Here is a 21907-nt window from a genome sequence, read left to right as displayed (position 1 = left end):
CAGTTGTGAGCTGTCATGAGGATTGGGAGAACTGAACTTGGGACCTCAGGAAGAGCAGTCAATGCTCTTAATCACTGAGCCATCTCTCCAGCCCGCCCATGATTATTTTTCACATCTGTGTCATTTTGGTCTCTCCCCGAGAAGTGTACACTTGAGGAAGCTAGGGCCCTGTGCCAATCTCCTTTCACCGAATACAGCTTGGCACATACAGGTACTTGGCAAGAATGTGTTAAAGAAATGCTTTCCCTACAAAGAACTGATAATAGTTTGAAGAAATAGGCATGTTTACCCAATGGTGCATGTGTATGCAGTAACATCACGTAGAGTCAGGTGTGGGGTACACACCTATAAATCCCAGCACTCAGGAGTCTAAGGCAAAAGGATCACAAGTTTGAGACTAAGCTTGAGCTACACAAAGACATCTTGTCTCAAAAGCAAACAACAGCCAGGTATAGTGGTCCATGACTATGATTTCATCACTTGGGAGGTAGAGGATCCAGAGCTCAAGGTCATGCTCAGACTCATAGTAAGTTCAAGGACAACCTGAGCTAAATGAGATCCAGGAATGGAGAGAGGGATGAAGGAGAGAGGGAGGGAGAGAAAAGTCATGTGGTACTCCACAAATCTGCATAACTTGCATGTTCCCATTAAAACTTAGATAATAAAATAATTATAATAATATAACTAGAAATAGACACTGCAGGGTAAAAATAGAGACCCATAAGCAAATTAACAGTGGTGTCTCTACTTGGGGCATTTGTAATTGGAGAAAAATACAATTATCAAGTTTTGGAGAAATGTCTGAAAACAATGTCAGTTGATAAAAGATGAACAACGCATTGCACGGATTGTACCAATATTTAGAAATGAATGCATGCCTACAGTGGAAACCTGAGTACACATGGAGAACTACAGGAAGGGAGGTACAAAATCAAACAAGCGATGTGGAAAGCAGGTAGATCCGGGCTTGGGGTTTTTTTTTTTAATATAGCACTTTTTATTTCCTTACAAGTTGATTTAACAGTAAGTAGGTGACATGGAATTGGGCAACATGCTGACTCAGAATAGAACATTCTAGACTATTGAGGCTGTAGGAATCATGCCAAGCCTTCTGAATAGTTTGAAGGTCAAATAGGAGCCTCAAGTTAGAAGCTCCCTGTTCAGTAGCCGGGTGTGGTGCTATGTGCCTTTAACCCACTCAGGAAGCTGACATAGGAGAATCACAAGTTCAAGGCCCACCTGGGCTACAGAATAGATTCTGTCTTAGTACCTCCTCCTGAAAAAGAAGTGCCTGCCTCAGGTCTGGCACAAGTATTTAGCACATAAAATTAATAACAACTTCAACAGAAACTAATGAGCATCCCTGTGTAAAGAAAGGTGAGCAAGGGGTGGAGAGATAGAACTGTGGTTCAGAGCACTCGCTGCTTCTCTGGAGGAACTGAGAGCTGCTCCCAGCACCTGCATGAGGCAGTTCACAGATGTCTACAGCTCCTGTCTGCTTCAGGGGACCCTATGCCTCTGGCTTTCTCAGGTACCTGCACTCAGGCATACAGACCCACGTTCAGACGCATACCTACACAGAACTACAATTAATGAAAATGAAACTGGAGAGACAGGGGAGGTGGGATGATACATCCCCAGCACAGCCGATAAAGCCTTGGAGAAATGTTTAGTCTCTTTATCTTTAAGGGTTTTAAAACAGGATGTAATATAGCCTAGGCTAACCTTGAACTCATCATGTAGCGGAAGGCAACCGTGAACTTCTGATCTATCGGCCTCCATCTCCTGAGTGTTTCCATCACAGGTAGTGCCATCACGCCCAGTTTATGTGGTGCTGGAGATCAGACTGAGGGCTTCATGCATGCTAGGCAAACCCTCTCCATTCAAAGCTCCATACCCATCCCACGCTTATAATCTCTGCTGACCCTTCGTTTCCCCATGTGAGGGGGAAAAATTCTGACCTTGGCCTCACAAGCTCTTAGGTGGCTGCCAGGCCAAAGGGAGCGACTCCCAAGACCTTAGTGGCAGCAGCCCAGTCATCAGTGCTAAGCAGAGAGATCCAAGGGAACAAAAGCTTCAACGAAGCCTTGTATTTTTCCACCCCTTGATCTGGTTGGTGCTGACTACTCCTTTATTGTTCTTAACTGAGTGCAGGGGAAAGGCTTTTTAATGGGCAAAGAAGGGAAGAAAGAAATGAATCACTGGGTCCTTCAAGAGAGGGGACTTTTTAAAAAAAATTATTATTCCTATGCAACATCAATAATTGCAAAATGGTTTACAATCACTTACTGGCTGCTCCTGGGGTGTCATTCAAAGAAGCTAAGTCCTTCTCCCTTCGGAAGGTCACTGTGTGCGTGGGGCTCTGGATAAATGATAAGTCAGGTGCCATCTGTGCTCCCAAAGGGCCGCCACTTATGTCAGAGGAGAATCAGGTACTGAAGGATTAGCAGGACCTAGTACAAGTGTCAGACAGCAGAGTGTCCTCCCAGTGTCACTCACATCCATCTGTTGTGTCCCATCCCCTCACAACAAGGCAATGACCAAGGCACTGACTATGGGAACAGGTTTGTAGAGGAGCTGAAACTCGTGCCCTTCATTTGACCTATAGGGCCCCTTTCAGGCTCTATGCATTCCCTCAAGGACCTCTGTGAAATACTCGGAACCTCTCCCGGCCTCCCATCTTGCTGCTCTCGCCATTCCTGGACAATTATACAATGAATGCTTGTAGTCCCCACCCACTCCAAATGAACACACTGACATTCTAACCTGGAAGATGATGCTGCAGGTAGGGTGGGGCTATGGCAGGCAATTAGTGCCTTGTGAATGAGTTCCAGAAAACTCGCTCACCTCTTCCACTCTATGAGGGCCCAGAATTATGGCATCATCAAGTAATGAGAAAGCAAGCCCTCAGCAGACTCTCCAGCTAGCAGACCATTGCTCTTAAACTTCTCAGGCTCTATAACTGTGAGAAACAACCCCGCTTGTTGATAACCTTCCCAGTTTGTGGTATTTTACTATAGTGCCCCCAAACAAATAGGATGCTACACCTACGAAAGATATCCAAGGGCACTCTCTCATCTTCCTTCAGCTTCGTGAGGACTTGGTGAAGTGATGAAAGGCTAAGAGACCTCTCTGCACTGGCCCCTCTGACCAGGGACTTCCTGCCTCCAGACATGTGAGCCATGAATGTCTGTTATTTGAGAGAGACTTTATGGGTCCTTTATCACATCAGCCTGCACTAAGGCCCTCTGCTCTGCCCTTATCATACCAAAGTCCCAACTGTTTCCCAAAATTGTATTCCATGGACATACTAAAACCTCCACCTCTGCACTCTCTGTGTGTTTAACTATGGGGACACTTACATACTGAAATTTGGGGCTATGTCAATCTGTCAGTCAGCTCATAGGGGACACATGAATGATTTGTTTCCATGTTTCTTACACCTTACATTTGGGTCTAGTTCCGTAAACACATGTTACTTTGGAGGGGAAAAGGATACAGTGTTCATATACAGGATGTAAATAATAGCAGTAAGCCGAGCCTGGTGCTGCAGGCCTGTAACTTTTGTACTTGAAAGACTGGGGTAGGAGACTCACAAGATCAGTGCCTGAGACACACAGTGAGATCAGAAGCAGCCTGGGTAACTTAGGGAGAGTGTAGCTCAAACATAGAATGTAAAAGAAGGTTAGGACATAGCTCAATGAAAGAGAGCTTGCCTGGCATTTAGGAAGGCCTGGGTTTGAACCTCACCACTACATAAACAAAACCAAGCCCAGACAAGAGTTCTTGGTCATCCTTGGCTACATAGTGAGTTTAAGGCCAGTCTATGCTACATGAGACCCTGTGTTAGAAAAATTTTCAGCAAATAAATTTTCTTTATAAAAGGCTGCTGAGGGTTTTTGAGGGGTGGGGGCGGGGGCTGTTGCAGGAGTGAGGACTTGAGTTTGATATGCAGAACCCACATAAAAATGCCGGCTGTGGTGAGGCATGCCTTTTAATACCAAACCTGGCAACAGAGATAGAGGGATTCTTGGGGCTCAGTGGCTAGCTCCTGTAACATAGTTGGTGTTCCTCAGAACAGTAAGAGACCCTGCTTCGAAGGAAGAGGATAGCATTTATAAGGATGACACAAGAGGTTGTCCTGTGCCTTACACACACACACACACACACATACATACACATAAATATGCATACATGCACATTGCACATACAATCAAACACACTCACAAATGCACAGACATACACACATGCACACACATACACTCATACACACAATATATATATTTAATATTTATTTATTAAATTATATATACTTTATATATAGTTACATATGTATATAATTTATATATACATAAATATATAGAGATTATATTTTTAAAGGCCTGGTGCTTCCCCACAGGAACTTGGAAAGTGCCACCCTAGAATTCAGCTGAGAAAATCCCCATCTTCCAGATGAAGAGAATGAGACCCAAAGAAAGAGTGCGTCACTTGCCCAAGCTCAGCACCACTGACAAGAGACAACTCAGGAGAATCCGTGACAGATGAAGAGAACCGTGAAACCTCTCAGCAACTGGTGACAGAAAAAGCACTGGCCCCAGACAGATGTGGACTAGTGCATGCACATTTAAAGTATGAGAAAGGGCATTTCCCAGCATCCCAGCGGCCAAAAAATGGGGTGGAGCGGGGATCACAGCTGAAATAACGTGCCTCTGCCAAGAACTACCTGTAAAGACAGATGACAGTCTCTCTCTCTCTCTCTCTCTCTCTCTCTCTCTCTCTCTCTCTCACACACACACACACACACACACACACACACACACACACACACACACACACACAAACACACACACATCTTCCTGACATCATGTTTATTTTGTTGGTTATGTGGCTTGTTTGTTTTGTTTTGCTCTTTTTGAGACAGTGTCTCCAGTAACCCAGATGTATCTGAGGATAATCTTGGAACACCTGGGTCCTGCACACCCAGACCCACGGGGAAGCCTTACTTACTTCTCGAATGCTTTCCCAGCTCTCATCACAGAGGCTCGTTAAAGCCCGACAGCCCCATTACTGGAACTACATCCACCAGGACTAAGTCTCCTCCTTCTCAGAGCTGATGCTGGCCCTTTCCAGAATGTTCTTAAATAACCTCCTCATCTTATGCAACTGAGAAAGCTCTGTCTGCCTGAGAAGTTTTGGAACAGAGTACTGCTGTAGTCAAGACTCTGTATTTCAAGGACTAGGTTTTATTTTATTTGGGTTCTTGAGACAGGGTTTATCTGCGCAGCCCTGGCTGTCCTGGAACTCGCTCTGTAGACCAGGCTGCCCTTGAACTTAGAGCTCCACCTGTCTTTGCCTCCTGTATGATGGGATTAAAGGTGTGTACCACCACCACCCAGCTATTTCAAGGACTAACAATCCTGTTCATTTTGTTGACTATGTGGCTTGTTTGGTTTGTTTCGCTACTCTTGAGACAGCATCTCCTATAACCCAGATGTACCTGAGGATAACCTTGAACCCCTGATCCTCCTGCTTCCATCTCCTGAGTGCTGAGCTTACAAACACGAGTCACCATTCCCCCATTTTATGTGACACTGGAATCAAACACTCGGTGCTTTGTATAAGCTAGGCTGGCCTACATCTCCAACCCAACCAAGCTTATTTCTCCACAGAGAGATGGGGCTGCTCTTAGACTCACACAGACGCACTAAGAGGTAAGTAGAGGCCACACTGGAGGCTGGGAAACCTATGTACTTTACCCACAAAGCTTACTAGAACCACTTTATCCCTCCCTCCTCTCAGCCCTTCCCCCTTTCTTCTTGTCTCTGGGAGTCTCTTCCAGTCTTACACACACACACACACACACACACACACACACACACACACACACACACACACACACAGAGTCTAAGAATTAGCTGTGTAATTGTTTCACCCACACCTGACTACAGTTTGTTCCTACCTCAATTCCACCTGGCACCTGAGCCATGGAACAAAGTACCCACTAAGTCCATTTCTCTGGTCCCAAGTCTAACTTCCAAGAAACAGAATCTAATTAGGTAAGCTCATCTTTACAGGCCACAGTTCCAATCAGTGGTCTCTAGCTTACCTAGGAATCAGCTCGTCTAGGGTCCAAGGTCTATCTCGGGCCTACAGTGCAGTTGCCAAGAAAAGGTAGGTATGGATATAAGTCATGTCTGCTTAGATGCAGGAGACTAGAACACCTAGCACTAAGAGGCTAATACTCTTCTGATTCATGACTCAGTTCCTCACTCCAGCAATGCCTTATCTGTTACTCTTGCCACACAATGGGAACCCAAGGAATTCTCACCAGGTCCTCACTAGACTATGTTAATCCCTGAGGACCATAGTCAACTTTGTAGCAGGATGCTGGGTACAGAGGAGATCTAAAATCAGCCTAGAGGAGAGGACTCAATGAACAGCCAAGTGAATCATTTCTTGAATAAAAGGATGGGTTGTGCTATGTCTGCTCTAGAGAAACTAAAGCAAATCTCAAGGCCAAGGGAGGGGGATAAGGTAGATTGAGAAGTAGGGGTCTTGGCGTGATATGGTGGCATGCCCTCTAACCACAGCCCTTTTGAGGTACAGGCAGGAGGATCCAGAGTTTAAATTTATTCTTGGCTAGCTATCAAGTTTGAGGCCAGCCTCAGCTACTGACATCCTGCCTCCAAACCTAAAAATTGTGGAGGATTCTACAAAGAAAACTTAAAAGGGGTGTGGGGGGAAGCATTCCAAAGGATGAAATAAAGTGTTTGATGTGCCAGTCTGTAGCTCAGTTTGCACAGTGCCTGTCTAGCATGCATGAGGCCCTGGGTTCAGTCACCATGGCACACATCTGGATTCCCAGCTCTTGGGAGGTAGAGGCGGAAGGATCAGAAGTTCAAAGTCACAGACCAGTGAGATGGCTCGGTGGGTACAGTTGCTTGCTGCCAACCCTGATGGCCTACCTTTGATCCCTCAGGCCCTCACAATGGAAGTAGAGAGCTGACTCTCAAAAGCCATTGCATGACCGTGTACACACACGCACATGCAGGTGAGGTGACAGAGTCCAGCTTGAGGTCACCATCCATGTCTCTAAAATGGAACGAGTAGTAGCAACTTTGCTGCCTGGCTGAGAAAACAAGGATGGTATAGGAAGCGTGCCTGGCAGAGGACCTGGGATGGGTCAAAGGGGAAAGGTCAAAAGTGCCCATGCGCTCTGGGTTAAAAGAGCTCTTCCAGAAGTTGCCAGACCACTCCAGGTAGACCTTAGTGGCAAAAGGGACTGCAGGGGACCTGGGCATGTACATACTGGCTTTGCTCTAGTGTCCTCCAACTTGGGAGTCTGAGGCAGTAGGGTTGTCTGCGTGCTGCTGACTGACAACAGGAGGCCTGTGCAGGCCAATAACAAAGTTATGATGTTAATCATTACAGTGCCATGTCTGTTTCTGTCTGGGAACAAGGCATGCTGATCTTTGTTCCCCCTCCATAAAGATGAAAGGTGAGGTGCTACTGAAAGTGATGAGTCCCAGCAGAGAGAATGGCATGCCCGCCTTGCCACCTGGCTGGAAGGACATCAACTCGCTTCTCTCTATGTTCTTCTTAGAGTCCTTGGAGGGTGAAGCCTGAGCCCCTTGCAGGCAGAGGAGCAGGGAGGCAGATTTGCTCCTACAGGGAAGCCCCTTGTCTTAGTTGGCAGTTTTTAGTGCTGCGATGAAATACCATAAGCAAAAGCAACTTAGGAGGAAAGGGTTTATTTGGCTTATACTGCATATCATACTCCATCAGCACAGGAAGTCACGACAGGACCTCAAACAGGGCAATAACCTGGAGGCAGGAGCTAAGGCAGAAGCCATGAAGGGGTGCTGCTTTCTGGCTTGCTCCTTATGGTTTGCTCAGCCTGCTCTCTTATAGAACCCAGGACCCCCAGCCATGTCTTACAGAGGTATTTTCTCAGTTGAGGCTCCCTCCTCTCCAATGACTCCAGCTTGTGTGAAGTTAACATAAAACTAGCCAGCACACCAGCACAAAGGAAGCTTCATGGAGCCAATTAGCAAGAGTTAAAATATATGGAAAGATATATACGCCCAAGTCGTATGAAAATGTGTCCCCACCAAAAACAAACAAACAAACAAACAAACAAATCAAACAGAAATGTACCTGTGACATTATTCACAACCATCAGAAGGGAGAAATAAACCAAGAAGATAGGTGTCACATAAAAAGGTTTGCTACACAGGTCTAATAGCCTGAATTCGATCCCTTGAAGTCATCGTAAACTGCTGGATGCAGCAGTGTGCAACCTGTAATCCCAGCACTCCTACAGTGAGTTAGGAAGTGGAGACAGGAGAATCAACCAAAAGCGTGTGGCTCAGCTCTCCTGGAGTCCACTGTACGATGCAAAAACCAGAGAAATTCTAACTCAACAAAGGAGAAAAGAACGGACTCCCAAAGATTTCTTCTGACCTTCATACACAAGCCATAACATGCACATTCACACATATATGCACACCATAAATAAATAAACACATTTTTTTCAAGGTGGAAACTATTCTAATTCCAGCTGCTTGGGAGGTTGAGGCAGAAGGACCACAAGTTCAAAGCCAAGCTGGGCTACAGAGTGAGTTCAACACCGGCATGAACAACTTGGTGAGACCTTGTATTAAAACTAAAAGCTAAAGGGTCAGGGATGCTGCTCAGCTGCATGGCACTTCTTTAGCATGTCGGAGGTTGAAAATGATGCACCTAGTATGAAAAGAAATGAAAGAAAGAGTAGAAAGGAGAGAGGAAGGGAGAGGGGGGAATGAAAAGGGAGAAGGAAAGGAAAAATGGAGAGGGGGAAGGAGGGAGAGGAGGAGGGAAGGAGGGAGAATGGAAGAGAAGGAGGGAGAAGAGGAAGGAAGGAGGGAAAGGGAAGGAGGAAGAAGGAAGGAAGGAGAGAGGGAAGGTGGAAACCATACAAATGGCTCATGTGCCCATCTACAGAGGGATGTAGGAGATGGTTCATTCCAGGCTAGGCATCTCCATAGAAACAGATGGGAGGTGAAGGTTGCCAGGAATATAGGGAAAGGTAATGGGAGTTGATTGCTAATAGTTGTTGGGGAGACTAAAATGTGTGTGTGTGTGTGACTATGATAAAAGCCTAGCACTTAATACTTTAAACACATGAACTGCACAGTGTGCAGACAGTATGTTTAAGGAAGCTGCTTGGGCAGTCCACACCTAGACTCAGGGTCCTCCCCAACCTATGGCAAAAGGCTCGACCCCGAGCTACGTCCTAGGTGGCAGATCCACAGTCCTGAGCAAGGCAGATAACTCCTGGCCCTCACAGCTGGTATGTTTTCCTAAGACACTCTGCAAAATTAAAATAAGCATGTGCAAGCGTGATGAGATTCTAAAGCAAATACAGAGCTTCAAGAGAGAACCCTTGAGAATGCAGGAGCATGCTCAGAATGGTAGCCATTCCAGCAAAGACTAGTGCATGCAAAGGGCATGGGATAGGAAGAGCATGTGCTAAAGGCACAGAAATAAGGTACGGAGGGCTGAAGCACTGCTGCCCCCTTCTTCATGAGTTCCCCTGAACACATCCCACTAGTTCTCTAAGTCTCATCAGGGAGACAGTAGCAGTCATTCATTCAGGGCCTTAAACTGTACTGGATGTAGACACCCAAATATGACTTTCCTTTCCACCATCTCCATCCCGTCCTGACTTGCAGATGAAGTCTACACATCCAGCATGGGTTATGCACTCTACGCAGGTAATGAATATGCCCATACAGTTCTCCTACCAATAGTGTGAATCAGAAAGACGCATGGCTCTAAATGCTGTATGGCATCAATCACAGAGTCAACCTGTAATGGCTTGTGAACTGTCTTCCTTGAACAAACTCGACTTGCCCAGTCCTAGTCAGTCCTTTCTTGACCAGTGTGTCAAGAGCAACCACTGCTGTGACCAGTCTCCAATGACTACCTTGAGCAGGCGCCAGACTTATCTACCAACTGGTCTGAGTCAGACAGCTCTGTTAAAGAAAAGGTGATACTGCTGTGTATTTTGTTGTTGTAATTTTGAGGTTTTCTCTGTATCGTGTGTGTGTGTGTGTGTGTGTGTGTGTGTGTGTGTGTGTGTGGTATGTATGTGGTGTGTGGTGTGGTATGTAATGGGTGTGTAGTAGAGGGTGTGGTGTGTGTGTGCACGCGAGTGTGTTTGAAACAGAGTCTTCTATAGCCCAGGCTAGCCTTAAACTGACTGTAACCAAAGATAACCTTGAACTCCTGTTCCTCCTGATGCCGCCTCCCAAATGCCTGGCTCCAGATGCTACTGCTCTGTCAGAAGCTTGAGGTTGAAGCTCATCTCTATGTAGATTTTCTTTTTCCTGCCAGAGTGCTAGAAGTATAGGACAGTCCTCTGGTCACTTCTCTCTGGCAGCAGCAGGCTTCTGCTGCTGTTTCTGGGGCATCGTGTTTGAATAACAGAGTCCCCACAGTTCTGGCTGTGGCCTTGTTGATGCCGTTAGTTGACAGAAGAGCCTGGATTGGAGTGGCCAAAGTCTGCCTCCAGATTCTTAGATTTTTTTTCTCTTTTTAAAGATGTATTTATCCTTTTTTAATATGTATGAGTGTTTCCCTGTGTGTATATGTGTGCACTACACGCTTGCTTGGTACCCAAGGAGGCCAGAAGAGAGCATCTGATCCCTGTCTCTGAGGCAACTCCATCTCACAGATTTTCCAAAGAATCCCGGTTTGGTAGCACATGAGGGTGCATAGTGGGTCTTGGGTCCAAGAGAACTGGCTGTTCCTAGGGCAACTCCAGAGAGGCTAACTTGGAGACACACTTGCCCCCCACTCACCTCCTTCATCTCCCTTACTTCTCCATCTCCCACATGACAAATAGTCTCTATTTCACCAGAGGTCATCAGGGCTAATGTACACTTAGTGTCTAGTACAAGTCTAGTGCACGTCTTATTTAAAACAAGAGTAATCAGTGTTCTCATTTGCTGTGCTATATTGTTATTGCTTTGTGGTTTGAAGGAATTCCTTTTTAAAACATGGTCTCACTACGTTGCCCAGATTGACCTTGAAATCCTGGGGTCAAAAAAAAAATCCTCTCGAGTAGCTGGGACTCTTGGCCCACACCACCATGTCCAGCCCTGTGGTAAATGTTATATGTCTTATATTTTTCTCATGGAATCTTTTCCCAGCACCCTCTCAGGTCAGTATGATCATTTGTCTCATTTTACAGTTGAAGAAAGGAAGACCGAAAGAGATAGCGTATTGCAAGTTCAAGAAGGAGGAAGCTATCCATTCATCCATCAGGACCTGAACTCAGGGACGTGGCAGTGATGCCTGGCTCCAATTCTCCAGAACCCTCCTCAGGCCTTCCCAAGAAATCACACACCAATTCAACACAAGTTCATCTCTGAGTGGCCCTGTCTGATGACCAGGACTGTGTGGAGGATGACTGAAGCCAATCCCATAGCTCTAAATGATCCCAGCACCTGTTCACAATGGTGACCCAGCAATATCTCAACAGAGCTGAGGGAAACACAATACGTAGCTCTCCTGTGTGCTGGGAATGAAGACAAGCCATAAGGTGAGGATTTCCAGGCCATACACCATCAGGCAGTCAGAACTAGGCCCACTTCAGCCTATAGGCTGAGTTCCAGAGAAATGGTAGCTACATCATATGTTATCTTGCTTCTGGGAGGCCAGGCAGCCCTGTGTCTACACAGGAAAACCAAGGTAGATAAATGCAGGAATTCACAGCCCTATAAAAAATGAATTAAGATAAAACACATACCCTTACTACTTAATGAGTGAGCTTTACGGACAGCAATGCATGACAATGACTCAGAGGAACACAATTATCTTATCGTAAGTTAAAGGCAATCGATTTTCATTTCTAAGCAAATACCATATTACCTCGATCCTAACACACCTAGTTTTTTGAGGGGGAAGAGGGAGTGGGTAGGTTTATGTTTTTTTTTTTTTTTCAACATTTTACTCTTTCTGAAGTATGGGGACAAGTCACCCTCAGATGAGTAAGTTGACTCTGCATCTTTCTTCTCCCCAAGGCCAGTGTATTGAACTGAGCATATGAACTTCAACCGTGTCTCCCTTCCTCTCTCACCTCTGTCCTAGGCTAAGCAGACATTCCCTTCCCCACCCCCACCCTCACCCCCTCTCTTTAGTTCAAGTGCCAAGAAGAAAGCTATGCCTTCCTGAGAAGTTTAGGCGCCTGGCTTGCTTGCTTCTTGTCCTAGATGGAGCAGGCACTGACTTGGGGAAGGATGAAGTACTTAGGAAAACTGAGGAAGAGAACACCTCTTCCTCAGCCCAAGACCATCCCAAACCCTGATTCTGAGTGTGAAGAAGGGCATGGTTAACTGAGCCTGGATCTGGTGAGCTGGGCTATGCAGCCGCTCACTTCAGCCCTCTTGTCTGTGCTCCCTGCTCTCTGCCCAGAGGTCCTTGGCTTGCCATGAGGAGAGACATAAGATGTTGCCTTCTTGGGGGCAGTGGGCCAGGGTATACTGGAAACACATCACAGCATCTCTCTCCTGAGCCCACAACCCCTTCCTTCTGCTTCATGCCACCCACATGCCACCCACAATTCTCAGGACAAATACTAACCTCCTTTGCAGGCTGCTATTCTAGATGTGGGGCGTCTGGCCATCATGTCCTGGAGACTCCTCCATCACTCTCTCCTCCAGTTGTAAAAATGTTAAATGTGAGGAGGTCTCAGGGCTGCCTTCTTCATATGGGAGACTGGGGCAGAGAAAACATCCCAGATTCAAAAGCATGCTGGGCTACAGAGTGAGATCCTATAAAAAATAAAAATATAAAAACTAAAATTAAATAAATAAATAAATAAATAAATAACAAGGCAGGGCCAGGGATGCAGTTCAGTTGGTAATATGCTTACCTATGTGCTTGCCTAGAGCACATGAGGCCCTGGTTCCTCCCCAGCACCACATAAATTAGGTGTAGGGATGCCTACCTATAATCCTAGCACTTAAGAAGTGGAAGTTTGCAGATCCGAAAGTCAAGGTCCTCTTCAGCCATGCAACAAGCTTGAGACCAGCCTGGGATATGTAATGTCTTGCCTTAAAAAACAAAACAAAACAGTGTGAGAAAGCAGTCAGCAGGTTTTCCAGTCCAGGGTCAGGCAGTCCAGAATGAGAAGTACCAGGTTCAAGCCTTCCTCTTCACCCTTCCCCTGTGTGTGAAATGGGCGTAACCCCTCCCATCACCTGCAGGTATTACAGCAAATCTATCCAAAATCTTTTCCATGTCTCAGAAGTCACAGGCTCCTTCCCAAGAGCCCTCAGACAGTTTCAGCTTTCTCTCATGCCTGATATGATGTTGCTCTGTCGTTCTCCACAGGCACAGAGCTAGAAGATGGAACCAGGTCCCCAGGCTGAAATGTGCGTGGGGTGTCAGGGGAAGATGAGAAGGGGCACTGCCTCCAGTGTCTTCAGGGAAAGTTTCATAGAGGCAGATAGCTAGCAAGCAAGTGAATCGGTTAGGAAGAATTGACCCCACAGAACACACAGCCAATCAGCAGGGCATCTCTACAGGACAGGAGAACTTGGCCCAGACCCAGATAGCTGTATTCACCATCCTGATCTGACACTAGGTCTTGACTTACTTGCCTATAAAATGGGAACACTAAACAGTGCTTGACACCCAGGGTCCAAGAATTCTTGGAATGATGCCCAATGCCTAGCTAATTCTATGGTCTTGTTCACTACTGCCCAGGGCTTGAAGTACGTTATCATCTCATAGAATCTTCACAAGCCTGGGAAGAAATAATTATTCCATAGATGAAAAACCTGAGGCCCAAGTCCCTGTGCTGGGCTGCAGCAGGTCAGGGGTTTAGAAGCCCCTGTCCTTACTGACCTCACCTTGGGCTGTAGCAGCCACTCCCCACCCTCACCCCAAGAGAGTCAGAAGAGAGAAAGATAATGTTGAGAGGAAGCAGAGGTGAATGAGGCAGCAGAGAAAAGGACTCCCTGGGAACAGCTCAAAGCCAGAGAGCTGGCAGCAGGACAGGCTGGGCCAGGGGCATCTTCATCCCCAGGAAGGAACATTAGCTATAGGCTAGGGACCAGCATAGACCTCCAAGTCTTTCCCAGCAATGCTCTGAGCAAGTCTCTGAGCCTCCTCCTGCTGCAGACCACACCCCCAGTCAGCAATGTCAAGGGTGGACAGAGAAGGGGAGAGGGATAGACCCAGCTAGGATTCAGCATAGACCTAGCTCCAGGGTTGACCACGGCTCAGGAAAGCCCTAAGACCCCCTTTCATTCCCAGGCTCCCAGGGCTCCAGGTATCACATCATTCTCATCACAGAACAGATGGGGGAGCTGACCTGGAGGGGACAGAGCCACCACCCATCCTGGCCCAGGTTGCCTAGCACCTGGCCCAGCAGCCATCTTTGTCATCACAAGGATCAGCCACACAGCCCAGGCAGAAGCTAGCCTCCGCACTGGAAAGAAGAGTCCCCTCCACATGGAGACGTTCTCCCTTGGGACTCGGTGCCCATTCCCAAACCCAACAATTAATAAGCAGGAAAGGGGCTACCTGAGCCTGCCACAGGGGCCTACATCGTTGGCCACAGAACATGACAAGGAAAGTTGAAACTGGAAAGCATTACTAGCAAGATCAGAATGTGAGTCTCCCCATACCAAATTCCTGGTCTCTGGAGCACACACATATAAGACCCAGAGTTCTGCTTTAGGTCAGTCCCAGCTAGCAATTTACACTATTCTAGAAGCTTCATTTTGCCTTTTGATCTAATAGGTCTGAGGTACAGAATGGCACCATGTGTGTGTGTGTGTGTGTGTGTGTGTGTGTGTGTGTGTGTGTGTGTGTGTGTGTGTGTTTGTGTATATGTGTGTGTGCTCACGAGAGGGGGGGTGGTGGGAGAGAGGAGAGAGGTAGGTGTAGGGACAGGGAAGATGTTCATTCCATAGAAAAAAAGCGTCCAGTGTCTTGGGCCATGCTACCTTTCAGGACCAGGACACAAAGCTAGTCACCAAACAGGTAAATACCTTCCAGGGAGAGGGACACCATCCACTGGGAGGCCCTGCTGTCTTATGGGGGCGGGACATAGCAGGAGCATCTAAGGTAAGTCTATGTGTTGACTCCGGTAGACAAGGATCTCCCCGAGGTGCCTGTGAGAGCTACGGCCCTTTCCTGGTCCTCAGAGGGTTTGGAAGGAACCTCTTGAAAGCAGTGGCTCAGGATGCTCTGCCCCCTCCGCTTTCTGCCCATACAGCACACACAGAGGCCCCTTGGGAGCTTCTCCTGAGCTTGGGGGGTCTTTCCTTTTAATTCATCCAAAGAGGGGGCTGCACCAGTGTTACCTCGTGATCCTCAGCCTGTGGGGACTTGAATTATGGGGACTTGACTCATGAAAGGACTGCTCAATGAAAGCCATCGATTCCGGCTCCGGTGGTTCCTCGGGAACACCATGATGATAAGCATCTAGACGACTCCTGACTGTCCTCTACATCAGATGAGGCGTAGGAGATGAAAGGACCTTGGAACCAACATACCAGCAATGATATCGGTCTTATTATCCCTCATAAAAATGGCACCAGTTAAGTGTCTCTCTGGGAAAGGCCATGGCTGCGGAGCTCCTAGTTTTAGCGGGAGTGCACGGTAGGCCAGGAAAGCCATCTGGGCCCTGAAAGACCTGTAGCTTCAAGCAGCCCTCAACAGCACTGGCCTTGTTGGTCTCATTCCCCGGCTTAGCACTAAGCTGAAAAAGAAAAAAAAAAAAGAAAAAAAATGGGGTGTCCTTAGTACCCCTGTCCTTCAGTTGTCCAGCTGTCTGTTAGCTGTAGCCAATGGATTACCAGGCAGGACGGAAGCCCTGTCCAGCCATAAATGACCACTGGCTCCAGGCTGGCCACCCGCCCTGGCCGCCCGCACGGAAGGGCTGGACTTTACCCAGCAAATCGGGAAGGAACTGGAGCCTCTGAACTTGGGACTTGGGCTCCATCGATAAGCCAGTGGACAAACAGAGGGCAGGGGCCAGAGCTCCCCTTTATACACACAGAAGCTTGGCTCCAGTCTGATACATCTAGATCTTTGCCCTTTAGTTCAAACAGGAAATCTTAAAATGGAAAATGAGCTGCGTAAGGAAGGGGCGCGGCCACCAGCCTAAAGGGAAAGACAGCAGGTTGTTGGCAGAGAGTACTGGGGCTTCTCGCAGAAGGGAGTTGTGCTGCATGGTATGTTTAAAAGAATTCACCAACTGTAGATGCCAGACAGCAAGCAGGCAGGTGAAGATGCTCTATGGACAGCTTAGAGCCAGGGAGAGTCAGGAAGCTGGCTTGAGTCACAGCCTTCTTCCATGAGGAGTCTGTGGAGAATGGTGTCGCCCAATAGAACCTCAGCTTCTCCATCCATAAATAGGGCTGGCAATAGCATCTCCCTCCAAGTACACGCAAAGGCATCCAAATGAAGCTGTGCACAGAGTGTTCGGATGGCCAGCTTTGCATCCTAATGAGGCCCCTCCCCAAGAGATATTTCACAATCGAGGGGGGAATCCAAAATAAGATCTCTGGCTCCCCATGCCACCCCCGTACACCTCCATGCTACCCAGTTCAAAGCAAAGAAAATTGGGGGAAGGTAAATAATTAGAGAAGCTGAACGGGTCTCTCTGCTGGGGGAATCCAAGTAATTATTCACCTGTAAATTACTCCTCTCACATTAATTCCACCTCTAGATCCTTCAGACAAGAGAAATTCATTTATTTACGTCTTTAACCGGTCTGCTTTGGTAAACAGCCCAACAAGCTTGCATGGCCCATTAAAGCGGGGAGAAGCGAGACAGCAGGAGAGAAGGAAATTAACATGTGGTCATTACTGGCATTTAGAAGATTACCTCCAAGGGTAATTAATGGGGAATCAAAGCCAAGGCAGACCTCATACTCAGCCAAAGGGGAGGCCATGGCAGCCAGAAGGGGCCTGCAGGAAACCTTGGCTGCAGGTGTCCTGGCATCCCACTTGTGAGATGGAACCTTCCAGCAATCTTCCTTTCTGCCCTAAAGCAGTGGTGTAGGCTATGCACTGAGTGTAGAAACAGCTCTCCCTATGTAGTGAGGTCATTCTTGATTCTTACCACCAGCCCCCACCCCTCAAAAACCCAGACCTCTCCAGAGCACTCTCAAGCCAGCCTGGCTATTTCTGGACCTGGCACATGGACACCCATTAAGTAGTTACTGAATGAATGAATCCACACAGCTGTTCATTCTAGTGCCATAAAGCCTCTCAACTCTGCCTAAGCCCATATTCAGCCCCCACCCCTGCCCCACCCCACCTATGGAACTGACAAATCAAACAAGCTGATCATCTTCCAGCTCCAACCAGAGGGGAGAAAGTTGTAAATTTAGGCAGTTTTCCCTAGGCTCAGACAGCCTGGATTCGAAGTCTAGGTCAGCCCCCAAATGACCTGTGTGGCCCTGGAGACGTGGATTGACATCTCTGAACTTTAGCTTCCTCGTCTACAAAATAAGAATGGAAATGGCAGCTACCCAGTCCTTATTGCCAGGTGCATTGCAAGTTACTGGAGAAATGTATGCCATCTAATAAGCATGCACTGTTAGCTTCAGCTAACATCATTCATGACATCCCGCCAAGCTTCTTGGTGTCCTCGAATGAAAGACAAAGAAACTTCTTCTCATGTACTGTGAATACCGGGCCCCAGATGCCTCTCAGACTCAATCCTCACCACTTCCCATCCCTCTTCGCTTTAGCCTCAAAGTCCTTCTGGTTTCTCAAAAGCTTTCTCTACCTCCACAGCTAGCACAGGCTGCATCCCAGATGCTGGCAGTCCAGGGTGAAGCCCCTGGGGAAGCGACTTCACAGGAACCCATCCTGCAGAACACTTAAGAGGCTGGAGGCTAGCCTCCTTGGCTGGCCTTTCCAAGCATATATGTGGTCTAGAAGCTTTCTACTCACCTTGACACACTCAACAGCCTTGGGAGCGGGAACGTAGCTAAGTTTTAACATGAAGAAGCTGTGGTCTCCAGAGGGGGCAGTGACTCAGTTATGGTCACCATATAGTGTCAGAAGGGACATTATCTGAAGTTTCCCAGGCTGGGATATAACTCAGAAGCTGGTAAAGTATTTGCCTAGCAAGCAATAAGACCCTGGGTCTCGGTTGTCAGCACTTCATAAAAGCAGTCATGTTGGCTCATGTCTGTAACCCCAGAACCTGGGAGATAGAGGTGAGGGATCCAAGACCCAAGATCAATATGGACTACTCAGTGAGGCAGATGAAAATAGAGAATCAAGGTCAGCTAAGCCAGACACAGTGGTGCAAGGCTGTAAATGCAGCTGCTCTGGAGACTGAGTCATGGAAATGCCAAGTTCAAGGCTAGCCTGAATCTCACAATGAGTTCAAGACCAACTAAGGCACCTTAGTGAGACCCTGCCTAAAATATCAAAACAGAAGACTGCAGAGATAACTCAGTGGTGGAGAGTTGTCTGGCATGCATTAGGCCTAGTATTTAATGACCAACACCAAAGGGGGCGGGGGTGGGGGGGTGAGAGAAGCAGAGATGGAAGAGAAGAGTAATGAAGAGAAGAAAAAAGAAGAAAAGAGATAAAAGATCAGAACCAGTTGAAGCAAATGTAGAGATCAGCATTAGACCCAGAGACAGCTCCAGGGAACATGGAGGGGACTCAGAACCAGGAGCTAAGGGAAGAGAGGTGGCAGGGCAGGGACTGAAAACACACAATGACAAACAACAACAGCAAAGCTGTTACCACAACAATCATCCCCAAAATAGCAACATGCACTTATTCAGCATTTTCCTCCAGGTATGTTCTATGAGCCTCGTTTTAATATTTCACTCGAGGGATAAATGATCTCTGTATGCTAGCAGGCATGTCAGCAGACATAAACTGCACAAGGGCAAGGACAGCTCTAGAGCCTAGCCCAAAGCCTGGCCTGGTGCCCTCAAGAGATAGCAAGAGTACAGAAAGAAAGAAATGACAAGCTAACACAGATGTTATGAGGAACCCCCAAGATGTTCTTAAAATCGTATTTATGGAAAAAAAAACTCAGAGTATTATTATTCTCATCTAATTTTTATTTGTTTTCCAAATTACTGCCTAAGCAATTACGTAAGTTAAAAGTAGTGTCTGGAGGAACCTGAACTCCAGGACCCTCATGCTTCTTAAACACTAGTTCTATTTAGCATCTTTATTGGAAGGAGGCAACAGCACATATATAAAGTAAATTCTGGAATATAGCTTGGTTGGCTGATTGCTAGCTTAGCGGCCACAAAGCCTTGGGCTGGATCCCCAGCTCCACATAATCCTAGTATGGTGATTCAACACATCAGAGGCAGGGGCAGGAGCATTAGTATTTTAAGCTCACGCTCAGTTACCTAGGGATTTCTAGACCAACCTGAGCTAAATGGCCATGACTCAAAAAAAAAAATCATATGGTTTTCACTTCATACATGGAACCTGTCTATCAGGCTAACAAGTCCATAACTATTTAGAAATGTAATCTCTAGAATGTATTCTCTAACCACTAAATAGATGATCTAGAAATAAAAAACAAAAGGGTAACAAGAGGAGTGTGGTTTTGACAATAACTGAGTATAAATCCAAATAAGGCCAAGGTCACAGAAGAAATTAAGCTGTGCCTTTGAACATGCTTGGAACTGCTGGTGGCAAATCTATTTGCCTGCGCATGTGCACAGCAGAACAAATTTCACAGATGGGTTATGGATGGATGGTAGTGCTGGTTTGGATGGAGGAAGTGCCAGGGTGCTGTAGACTAAATATCCAGTTTAAGGGGTTGGAAAATGAACACAAAACAAACTCGAGGAAAGAAAACTTTAAAATAAATAGGAGCAGAGATGGCTGGAAGGTTAGACAGAGCAAGCCCAAGTTTAACAAGGGCAGAGATGGTTCTTCATTGAGTTTAAAATGACTGATAAATTTTGAGAGAGAATGATCAAGACAATTATAAAATTATGAAAGCTTAGAAAAGGAGCACCATGGCTGGAGTTAGCGGTCTGTAAAGAAGCTGAGGCAGGAGAATTGCAAGTTCTAGGACAGCCTCATCAATTTATAACAAGCCTGGAGGGGAGGGGGGACTGTCAGTGCACCTCAGAGGCACTTCCCTAGAATATGTGAGGCCCAGTGTTCCATACAATAACAATAACAAAAGTCATCACTGGGAGTGCTAACCGTGGAGTATGATTACCGATAGTGTAGTGGTAAAAGAGTAATAATCACTGTTATGAACGAGTGGACTGAGCTGCATCTCAGTGGGAGGCTGCTTACCAGGCACGTACAAAGCCTTAGCTTCAATACCTAGAATTTAAAAGGACGTACATTGTGAGTGACTTTATGTCAGTAAAATTTAAATAGATAAAAGAGAACTTATAGTTATGATGTACAAAATCCACTAAAAATAATTAGAATTTTTGCCTTTTTCTTTAACCATAAAGTATAATATATATGTGTGTGTGTGAAATATATAATATATACATATATAATATATAATTACATATGTGTCTGTAATATATATAATATCTATTAGACTTTTTAATGGCTAAAGAAAAATATTACACACTAAATTATCCTAAAGATAATTTAATATATATTATATGTAGCATATATATGTTAAATTATCTTAAAAAGAGCTCCCATCGGTCTAGGGAGATGATTAAGTGGGTAAAAGTGCTTGCTACAACAAATTAAGGACCTCACGTCAATTCCTAGCCCTCATGTGAAAAGTTTGGTGTGGTCATGGGCATATCTATGACATTGGTACTGTGGGAGACAGAAAAGAAACATCTATGAGCCTCCAGGCTCAGTGAAGACCCTGTCCCAAAGGAATGAGGCAGATGGAGATGGACTAAGTCACTTAATGTCCTTTTCTGGCTCGCAGCACATGCACCTGCATATATAGGACACACACACACACACACATACACACACATCATGTGGCACAGCCTTATAAACAGAACTCCCAGGCCCAACAATTCCAACTCATGCAACACAGAGAAATAATTTCTCACACACTTGCTGAAGAAAATATGCCTATGTGAGACAAAAAAAAAAAAAGAAAGAAAAGAAAAAAGAAAGCTATCCAGCCTTGTCACATGTGACCCTAGATGCAAAGCTGCGTACAATGTAGTTCATCTACCCCAGTGGTTCTCACAATCCCTAACGCTGTGACCCTTTAATACAGTGCTCACATGTGGTGACACCCCCAACCACAAAATCATTTTCATTGCTGCTTTATAACAATAATTTTGATATTGTTATGAATCATAATGCAAATATTTGATATATAGGATAATATATGGGCCATGACCCACAGGTTGACAACCACTAAATTCTAAGCAGTGTTGTGTTGGCTTAAACCAGTTGTATATATTTTTGCTATTCATCATTATAACCGGGTTTTAATTTTTTTAATATTTATTTTTACTTATTACATCTATGTGTGTGGTCGAGGTTGGAACCTACAGAGGTCAGAAGAGGATGTCCAGGTCCCCTGGAGCTGGGGTTATAGGGAGTTATGAGCCACCCAACATGGGTTCTGGGACCCAAACTTGGGCACTCCGGAAGAGCAGTACATGCTCTTAACTGCTGGGCCAGCCCTCCGGCCCCCTCACAGGAGCATATTAAGGGAGATTCCCCACAAGACTATGAGCAGTCACAGAAAAATGTCTTTTAGAATGCAACAGTATAACACATGATTTGGAGGCAAGAAACTTAGAAAACTAGAAATAGAAACTTCCCTAGTTTGAAAAATTACAAAAATCCAAAGCAAACATTACACTTAGTGATGAAGTGATAAAAGAACTTGCTCACGGTTAACAAAGCAGCTATCTTTATTTTAGATTGACTCATGTATACATTATTAA

General features: G+C 46.1%; 1 long non-coding RNA gene across 3 annotated transcripts in view; it reads right to left on the bottom strand.

Annotated features, from left to right (window-relative positions):
• The window catches only part of Gm12506, a 106480-nt gene that overhangs the window by 18037 nt on the left and 66536 nt on the right, over positions 1-21907 (bottom strand). The window contains exons 1-4 of one of the 3 annotated variants that reach the window (XR_881290.2): positions 15952-16070; positions 15363-15760; positions 12995-13100; positions 12628-12818 (exon numbers count right to left, since the gene is read on the bottom strand). This is a non-coding gene — a long non-coding RNA (predicted gene 12506). Of the gene's footprint in view, positions 1-12627; positions 12819-12994; positions 13101-15362; positions 15761-15951; positions 16071-21907 lie in introns of those variants that run through there. The other 2 variants (XR_390584.4, XR_390585.4) reach the window with 2 other exon arrangements.

Source organism: Mus musculus, chromosome 4 (genome assembly GCF_000001635.26).
Source record: "Mus musculus strain C57BL/6J chromosome 4, GRCm38.p6 C57BL/6J".
NCBI classification, from domain to species: Eukaryota; Metazoa; Chordata; class Mammalia; order Rodentia; family Muridae; genus Mus; species Mus musculus.
Note: the sequence above shows the minus strand (reverse complement) of the source record. Positions and strands in the feature narration are given on the sequence as shown.